Consider the following 10,571-nt stretch of genomic DNA (forward strand, 5'->3'; position numbering starts at 1 on the left):
TAGAGTTGCCAACAGAACTAGCAACAGTACATCCGATTTTTCACATTTCATTGTTGAAGAAGTGTGTGGGTGATCCAGCATCTAGTGTACCTTTAGAAAGTGTGGCTATGAAGGATAGCCTTACTTATGAAGATATACCAGTTGAGATTCTTGATCGTCAGGTTCGAAGGTTGAGAAACAAAGAAGTCGCTTCAGTTAAGGTTTTGTGGAAGAGTTAGTTCATAGAGGGAGCTACTTGGGAAGCGGAAGCAGCCATGAAGGCCAAGTATCCTCACCTTTTTATTTCCGATTCCATTCCAGCATAAGGTAATAGTTCCTCTCCTGTCTTTCAGTCATTCATGCGCAGATTCAGTCTTAGTATCATGTTCCTTTAGTTTGTACTTGCATTTTCAGCGTATTTGCATGTTCTTGGAACTTAGTTCAGTCAGAAATCAGCTTCTAGAAATTTGTGGTAGGGTTTGCAGCTCTTTCCCTCCATTTTTCAGCTAGTTAGACTTCATTCGAGGACGAATGTTCCCAAGGGGGAGATAATGTAACACCCCGTATCCTAGAAAACCAAACTGCAGACTTTTCAGAAGTTGCATGTGCAACCCACAATTGCCACACATGGACTGTAGGGTGACCCACGGTCCGTTCTGGTGGTCCATGGATGGCCACGTGCAACCCTCCCCAGAATCAGCCTACAAATTATTCTAAGTGTCGACCCACGGACCATAGGTCATGCAACGGACCGTGGATCAGACCCCTCGACAGCAACTCCCTGAACCCCGTCGACGGTTGACTAGCACGGACCGTTTGTCTATCCACGGTCCATCGGTCAGTCCCGTCGGTGGCCCTAACACCCTTTAAGTCATGGGTTGTTTGGTCTTTTTCCTATGTGTTGGACCCCTAAATTACGTCGTTTAACCCCTAAATTACGTCGTTTCAGTCAATTTAAGCCTAGTAACTTAATTAGAATCTACCATAGTCAATTCATTCTCCAAGAAATCGATAAAACTAGTGAAAAAGAGGAGAAAAAGTTGAGTAGCCCTACTTCAAGAACGCAACATGTTTTCATTCGTTTCAACCCCGAAATCAAAAGACTTCTCTGTGGAATTCTTCACCATGTATGTGGGATCTCAATAGTGGGTTCGTTTCACCCATTAGGTCCCTAGATTTCACTCAGAATCTTGATTCCCTTAATATTATCTAAACCTAGGGTTTCTTGAATGTTAGAGATTATTGGGTTTTAGATGTTAGAATGATCCCAAATCAGATTATCATGTTATTGCTTGGTTTCCTTTATGAATTTTAGAACCCTAGCTATGTAGTTCTTTTATTTCATGAATTACACAAACTAGGTTAGATATTTCAGATATACATGCTTCAGATTTGAATGTTTCATTATCATGTTCATTAATATTGCATTTTTCAGTTAGCATGTCAGTATTTCAAAAATTCAGTCATAAATTGTTAACTACATAATCAATTAGGAGAAGCTTAATACCGAGTGGACTAGGGTAAGTCACCCTCAAGTCCCAGAACTACGTGCCCTGTAGATTGTAAGTCCCCTCTGTGGCCATCATTTTAGTGATCACGCCAGTCATGCCTCTATACCTCTGGCGGGGTATATTGGGTCTTCTCGATGGGGCGTATACATCGGACTCCACATTTAGCTCATGTGGTTTTATGTCGGTTATAAGTAGCTCCCTTATAGTTAGATTCTATTACATTGACCACGTTATCAGTCACAGTTCAGTATTCAGTTTCAGCATGTTAATAAACTTGGTCATTGTATTCAGTTATTTCATGTTCAGTATTCTCAGTTTAGTGTCATGCTTATCTCTTATCATTGCTCAAATATATGCTTTGGTTCAATTATGATTATTGTTCAGCTTTATTATATCCTGCATGTTCAGTACCTTTCAAGTATGGACGCATACTCTGCGCTACATCTTCTCGTGATGTAGGTTCAGGTTCTCAGCTTCCAGATCACTCATAGATCGGTTCCCGATCTTCACTTTAGCAGCATCAGTGGTGAGTCCTAATTCTTCAAGGACGATTGACATGAATAACTTCCTCTGCGTTTAGTCTTTGGTTTTAGTATTCGTTAGATTTAGATGGGGCATGTCCCAACACTTCTAGTCAGTTAGAAGCTTATTTTTAGACATAGTTAGTTTCAACTTTAGTATTTGAGTTTGACTTTTCAGTTGTTATTAAACTCTCAGCTTTCATATATTCATACAATTTATGGGTATTCCCCATCATTTCAGTTTAAATGATGATTTAGCTTCCTCACATTATTTCGTTACTTCAGTTTACTTTAGTATGCTTATGATATGCCAGTAGGTTAGCTTGGCGTCACTCGTGATCCTGGTCCCGTGTACGTGTCCTGGGGGTAGTTTTGGGCGTGACATTCACTAAATGATTAAAACAAAAAATTTCCAAAAAATAATCTCTCGATCGATCAGTTTCCTAAGCCGAAGTCGTAACTGAGCGAGCGACGACGACGATGATGTGAGGGGAATCCCTCTTTCCAACCCTTTTAACAACTGTTAGAAGTGTTTCTCTATTTAAACACTTTAACTTTTCTTTCCACCACCAATGAGGGAGAAATGTCTTTTACTAAAGCATAAAAGAATCTTTTCAAATTCCTCTTTTCATCTTCCCTCAATTTCCCATTAATTCTTGCTATATACCCAACACGAATGACTCGAAAACAACAACAAGAAATATGATATTTTCCTTTAAAGTTTATTAAACCTGAAATGCTTTTCGACTGTCTAAAGCTCTATTTCTGGATGAATTCTTTTTGTGTTTTTAAATGGTCGAAAAAATCTCCCCTCCCCCTATAACAGTAAATGAACAAGAGCATTTATAGTGGGGGAACAGAATAGATTGGGGGAAATCGGGTGAGGATAAGGATGACTTGGAGGAATTTGAAAATCAAATTCCTTGAGGAGATAAAGTTGCCAGCTTTAAATTCTGGTTCCTTCAACAAACTTCAACACAAAAATGAATTGAGTCGTTGATTCAAGGGGCAAGAGGTGTGAATTGATGACACCTCGATTCTAGAATGATCTAGGTACGAACGGATAAGGGAGAAACGATAACACAACGAGTTGGGCACGCGTTGCTGGACTGAGTTCGCAAGGCTGTTGGATTACGGTCAGGTTCGTCTGGATTTGGGTCGTTTCTGGTTTCATGTTCTCGCGAAGAAGAAGATGAGTATGGGTGGGTGTATAGTTTCATATATATTGTACGTTGTTGGATCGCTGTAGTATTGGTGTTTTGTTGGGTCTTTGCTGATTGAAAAGTGGGTTGGGTTGAATGGAATTGGGTCGATCAGGATGGCCCAAAATCGGTTTCAGTGGATGGTTAAAATAGGAATAAGAAGATTTGGATTTGGATTTGGATTTGGATTTGGATTTAGATTGAAGATGTAGCCAAATTTCTATTGGGAATTGGCCATTTAGATTTCAACTCTAGCCAATTTAAGTTTAAAAGATAGCCAATTTTGATTTAATCACTGAATTTAGTTAAAAATTAAATAAGACGAAATAACATTAGTTAACTAACGAGTTTCTTAAGCTTAACAAAATAAAATAATTAGCTTAATTATAAACTTAATAATTCAAAACATAAACTATTGATTAACTAAACCAATTGACAAAATAGTCAGGTAAAAAAATAAAATCTTTTAAAGATGATTTTCAAATATTCATAAAATGTACTAATTATATATATATATAAAACATACGTATTATTTAAAAGTTATAATAATGACAAAATTACTTAAATATATTTTGAAAATATTTTCAATTTATAAAACTAATTATTACAAATCGTTTGATATTGAAGAGGCTTGATGATTAATTCAATTGTAGAGGGTCAAAATTGGGTGTCAACAACGACAGACATAAAATTTATATATAACTTGCCTTCACAACTTGAAAATATAAAAGTATACACAAGTATGTGCTTACTAAGACATCTACTTATTCTAGGAAACAAATATATATGTATAACAAGATATATTCCCTTATTATGAATCCCTACAATGATATGGATCCCTAAAATCATGATTTACTATAATCATGATTATACTCCTACAATCATGCTAATACATCTTTCTTACTGTAAATATTTTATAATTTTTTATTTACTTTCATCAAATGTATGTAGTGAGTAATTTTATTTAGAAGATAACAAAGAAAATTGATAACCAAATGAAAGCTCACACTTCCTAGCTAAGATTGAAAATTTTCTCTCAAATTGTTGGGCACGTGCTAAGCACGGGCACGGTACATCTGGTAATTAAATTTTTTTAAAAAAAGACAAAGATAAACTTCAAATATTAAACTTTTTAAATTTTTTTTCTAGATATTTTGTTATGTATAGACAAAAGATCGCAATTCAACTGTTACAATTGTTGTTTGAAGCGTTGTTTTAATTAATTTAATTTATATAACACATATTATAACGGAATGCTTGTCATCCACCTAGTAGAAGTTGGAAGAAATGGAGAAAATATGAAATAGCGAGTAGCCTAATCCAGTAATCGCAAACTAAAACACTATATTTTCCTTCTAACATACAGAAGTGCAAGAATTTCCACCAGTAGAACAAACAACACTAGAAGAAAAAAACACACTAATACATAAACATCTCATTTAAATTAACTTCAGGATATAATTATTCCCTTCAATCTTCGGTGTACACAAGTAGACATTTAAACTTTTATAAAATTGAACAAGTAGACACAAGTGTCCTACTGGCATAATACATGTAGGGCACCACGTAGGACACAAAACAATCATGTAGAATGACACGTATGACACAAAATTACCATGTACGACACCACATAAGACAAAATGTGTCTATTGGTTCAACTTTATACAAATTTAAGCGTGTATTTATGCACACACAAAATTGGAGGGCATAAATGACCATTGAATTCAAGTTAAAGGGAACACTTATTGTATTATATATGCCTATTTTCTTTTGGTGAGCTAAACATGAAATCAACCGAAACAATGAGCTAATAAAAAAAAATCAGTGGGTTAAAAAGACAAAAGATTAGAAACATGCTTGCAATAATATAAGTAGAATGTTATGGGTATAATGAAGAATCTTAGAGGCTTATTAATTAAGGGGCGAGGAATGGAATTGAAAACTTTGATCCTTTGCGAGGTGGAGGATTCTTTGACTTCTTTGGGTGAAAGCTCTTTCTAGGAGGGAGAGGCTGACATTTTTTCGGCTGAGGAGGGTTGAACGCTCTACAATTTTTTCTAATTTCTCCAAATTTTCCCTCAAGAACTTGTGTGTTCCCTAACTTGATCAATGCATTTGCAAAAACCTGTTGGAAGGCTTTTGGATTTGTAGAAAAATTATTAACAATCCCAGCACTTGACCTATCTGATGCAAGTTCTTGATCAATTTTTAAGATCCCTTTCTTCAACCTTATCTGCTTGTAGAACTCATTGTCCACAATAAACGACGTGCTTTAATCTACAAAAACTGAGGGATCACTATTCCTTGCAGCACAAGTACTAAGTCTTGTGAACAAGTTAGGATCCATACTCCCGTCAAATCTAGATATATGATCTTGAATAAGACTACAATGTGTAATTCCAACGGTATGGGCACCCAAAAGAGTCACCATGTCATTCAGGATAAACCCTTTGTTTGTGAAAATTTTTAATGCTTCTTGCACTGTTAAACTTGGTCCTGGTAAGTTAACTTCTGCTGGATTTGAGACAAGCCCATCTCGTCTCCCAGTGAGGATGTTATACATAGGTCCTCCAGCTAATGCCACTGAATCTCGAGTAGCTAATGCTATGATATCTGCACAGGAGACAGTAGTTGGGCATGCAGACTCTAGTCGGCTCTTAATCCGATCAATAAGCTCATATCCTCTTACTGATTAGTTTGGTCCCGCATTTTTTTCTGATTGCTTGTTTCCAGTGTTCTTCGAGTCTATCAGTATTGATGCATCACAACCCTGAACAAAGTTATTACAATTATCTTATTTTCTTTTTTAGTTCTGTATCCTAATTTGACAACTCGACATGAGTATGACCACAGTATTAAAGAATATGTATCTTTAGATTAAAAAATATCCAATCAAATCAAGAAAACCAAATTGAGATAGAGGAAGAACATTTTACATAATGTACCAAACTCTACGAGACAATCAATTTAGAGATCACTACTTTGTTAAAAAAATTAAAATAATTTTAAAAAATAAAAAAAAGAACTTAGGAAATAGCAGAATTTGTTATATGTAGAGTCGGCAATTTCAAATTATACTTTAATAACTTGGATCACTTTAAGGATAAATATAGGTGTCAATCTATTTTAACTCATACAAATATGAATAAAAGATAAATATCCACGTACCAAATTGTTGAGCACATTCACCACAACCTTATATGAGTCAAATGTTCAATTTCGGAAGATTATTATTAAACAAATAAGAAATGAGAAAGTGAGTGAATTGCAATTTGATTCATTTTCTATATGTCGTCAATCTAATCCAATTATTTGACACCTTTAATTATATCACACATATAATTATATTCTGATATTTCAATAATAAAAAAATATATTTGCAAAAAACTTTATGACAAGTAGATTTATTCCCAATTAACCCGTCCAAGAAACATACAATTAATTGAACCAAAGCAAGAATTGAAAGGTCGAAATTTTGTGTATATGACACGCAGAAGAAAGAATATTATTACGTACCTGACAAAGCAGTCGTGAAAATACATCCGAAGCAAGGCCGCTGTGATGGAACGATCAGTAAAGAAGGAACGTTGCACTTCTTGTTGCACAATACTTTCGGCTGCACGACATTTTTGAGCGTAAAAACCAACTTGAAGTGCACTTGACACAATAATAAGTTCATGAAAAATACAACATATAAACAAGAGTTGTATTATCTTCTTCTCCATTTAATTTAATGTGTTAATTAAGCAAATTATAGCACTTAATTCAAAATCAAATTTAATCAATTGAGAGGCCTTTCTAAAGGTATTTATACATATATAGATTCCATATACAATAGAGATGTTGGAGCTTTGCAAGTTAAACATAAGTGGGATGCACGACGGCACGTATATAATAATAAAACTATTTTAAGACAAAAAGATATAATGAGATTAATTACATTGGTTCAAGAATATTATTTCCCGTTCTTAATAATGTGTTAGTATGATTTTGATTTGACACATAGTTTAACAAACAAAAATAAGACTTTTGAATCTTGTACTTTTAAATTGAAAACAAGGAAAAAATCTTGTGCGTTTAAATTAAAACATGTAAAATTTACAAAATTATTATTTAATTTAATGATTGTCTTGTGAAAAGTTTAAATTAAATATATATATATATTCATGCGGAAATGAAAGAAGTATTTGTTTCAAGAACATGATAAGATATCCTTAATAATTGCATTTGTTCCTAAAGAAGTTAAAAATTTTATTGTATGAACAAATGTTACATATCAGACGACCGGCATCATTTTTGTTGAGTATCTTTAAATATTTAAGGGATAAGGGTCTGAAAAATACCTTAACTTTGATCGAATTTGCTGTTGCGATACTAAACTTTCATGAGAACCTATTACCTCCCTAGACTATTTAATACCGTATTTTAAACATATATATTTGCCCACATGGACATAAAAAATAATGTAAAATTATAAATAGTAATGTGTCCACGTGGACACATATATAGCTTTAAAATACACTATTAAATAGTTCAGGGATAAAAAAAACACTATTAAATAGTCTAGAGAGGTAATAGATCCTCATGACAGTTTAGTATCGCAAGAGCAAATTCGACCAAAGTTGGATATTTTTCAGACCCTTATCCCAATATTTAATTGCATGAACTTATTATCTTAACCTCCACTTCAAAGTCTTGTTAAATATAAATTAGTCCGTAAACCCCAAAGGCTTTCTAAAAAAGTATTTTTTTAAAGTTCCCATGGTAATCATTTAAAACTTATTAGATATAAATTTTATATAATGATTCTAATAATATTCAATTAAAGATATATTAGTCAAAATGAATATAATTGGATTAATTATTGAAGTTCAACAAATGTGGGCTTAATTAAAAGTCTAATTTCGGTAATTTGGGCTACAAATAATGAGTCCACTTTGCTAAAGCTAAATAGACATGTCACTTAAATCTGATTGGCGAAGGGGAAATCTTTTTTAATCATAACTAGGGGTATGCATCAGTCGGTTCGGTTCGATTTTATGTATTATTGGTTCGGTTTATCGGTTTTCGGTTTTTACGTACGCTAAACCAATAAGATATTGTTTATCAATTTTTTATTTATCGAATTTTTGGTCATAAACGGTTAAGTATTCTATTTACCTTATAAGAAAATGTTTATAAAATAAATATATGATTTCTCACTTCTCTAACAATTTGGCACGATATAGTGAGACAAACAAATCAACTATAAATGCTTTGATACAGTAAAACAAGAAATATAATGAGAAATTGCATCAATAAGAGTAGATGTAGTATGAAAGCTACAATTACATGTTTCAACCAAAATATAATATGGAATTTCTGATGTGAAGTAGAAGAACTATGAAGTGTGAGTTGTGTAGACCGTAGTGTAGAGTACTGATATAGTGTCTAATTATGTTAAATTATTAATATTTATGAAAGGTATAGTAGTAACTTACTATCGTCTTAAAGGGTTATTGATTTACCCAATAACCCTATACTAAAAATCGATAACCCAATAGTATTTTTTTTATAAAACCATTAAAAATCCGTTAACCCATTAACCCAATAACATTGTTTTATGTTCGGTTTATTGGTTGGTTCAGTTTTTGCACACCCCTAAACATAACTCCTCAATTTTACAACTATAAATAGAAGCCTCACAATTCATAAAACGGATCAGAATTCTAACAAGAAGTCAGAAAAATCTCATGGATCAAACGCCATAGATTTCTCTATAAGCTACAAGTTCAAGAATTCAAGCATTCAAGTTCAAGAACAAGCTCAAAAGCCCTCGAACTCAAGTATAAGTTAAGAACAAGTTCAAGATTCAATTTCAAGCTCAATGGCCCTTGAAAGTATATTTAAAAAGACGAAGCCGATGATTCATAGAGATTGTAATGTTCATATTTGAAATCTAATAAATACGATTGTTGCAACACTTTACATTCTTGTTTATTATTATTTTTGGACGCGGATTCTATTGTCTACAAATTCTAGAACCCTAGTGGAACAATCTCTACCTCTCTTCTTAACTTTTCAAGCATCAAAGAATATTGAAATGACTTCCAAAAAGTTAAACACTCAATCAACTACCTCTAAGGTTGCTAACTCCAAGTTCTAGATCTACTGAAGTAGTTAGAATTCTTGGTGTTACTTTCGAAAGTTTTGGAGTTATTACGAGGTGGAAGGTCACTATGTCGGGACAACAAACAGTTCAAGTGTCGTCCACATTAACTTTTATTTTTGGATCTTTAACTCCAAAAGGGTCAAGGTCATCCACAAATGCTTCAGAAGGAGAAAGTAGTATTGGTGAAAAGAACAAGAAGACCTTAACTCTACTTGAGTGCTCTGGTACTAAGAACTCTACCACAAAGAAGAACTATGATTCAACTAATGAATCCTCTCCACACGCATCTCGTAATGTGAGTCAATGAAGATCAACTTGTGTGACAATCCATGCTACTCTTTTACGTCCCCAATAATAATGCAAGCAATGGTAAATGATACTTTATCCCTGGAGGAACATCTAGCAAATATGGCAAAGTTTGTTCAAGGATTGACAAAATATGTATACCACCAAGAGTCTTGAATTGATAAATTGGTGTCACGAACTAAAGTTTACCCTAGACGTGACATGGCGTATAGGACCCCAAGAGGCTCTACACAAACCACTTAGCATGTATAAACAAGATAATAGAATTAAAGAGTTCAAAAGACAGTCATATCATAAATAGATGTTAAAAACGAGCGGAAGTCTAAGTAGTTTCAAAGTCATCTATTACATCAAGAGTGATTGGGACGTAAAACATTTAACACATACAATATCTGAAAAGTAAAGATTAAATACAATAAAAGGTTTGGTCCTCGGAATATGAGGACTCACCACTACTCAAGACTACCAAAATGACCACTAGCAATGGGGATGCATGATAATGCTCAACTACACCTCATCCAATTCTAGGTGTAGGCATCGTAATCTAGTATAAAACCAACAAAGAGTTGGAGTCGAACCCACAAGGAGTGATACGGTATGGAATTCAATCAAGAAGTGAGGGTCGTGCTCTATTCGTTTGTAGAAGTAAACATTATCAAATTAAAGCAACGTAGATTAAAGGGGTTTGACAACAAGTGTCAGATGGGGGATTAGGTTTTTAAATTAACAACTACAAAAATAGGGGAGTAGATAAGTAGAGAGGAATTCTAGGGGATGTGATGATTAAAGGATAATTTCGCTATATGGGTAATTGTAATTTACTAACAATTGTTGAATCTTAGTGGATAGGCTAGACTATAGATGCAATAGCTTTCTCTCGAACAACTATTACGATACAAGT

General features: G+C 33.8%; 1 pseudogene; it reads right to left on the reverse strand.

Annotated features, from left to right (window-relative positions):
• Window positions 1–5,128: 5,128 nt before the first annotated feature.
• Window positions 5,129–6,938, reverse strand: LOC125851120 (peroxidase 44-like; annotated as a pseudogene).
• Window positions 6,939–10,571: the final 3,633 nt, after the last annotated feature.

Source organism: Solanum stenotomum, unplaced genomic scaffold (genome assembly GCF_019186545.1).
Source record: "Solanum stenotomum isolate F172 unplaced genomic scaffold, ASM1918654v1 scaffold22513, whole genome shotgun sequence".
NCBI classification, from domain to species: domain Eukaryota; kingdom Viridiplantae; phylum Streptophyta; class Magnoliopsida; order Solanales; family Solanaceae; genus Solanum; species Solanum stenotomum.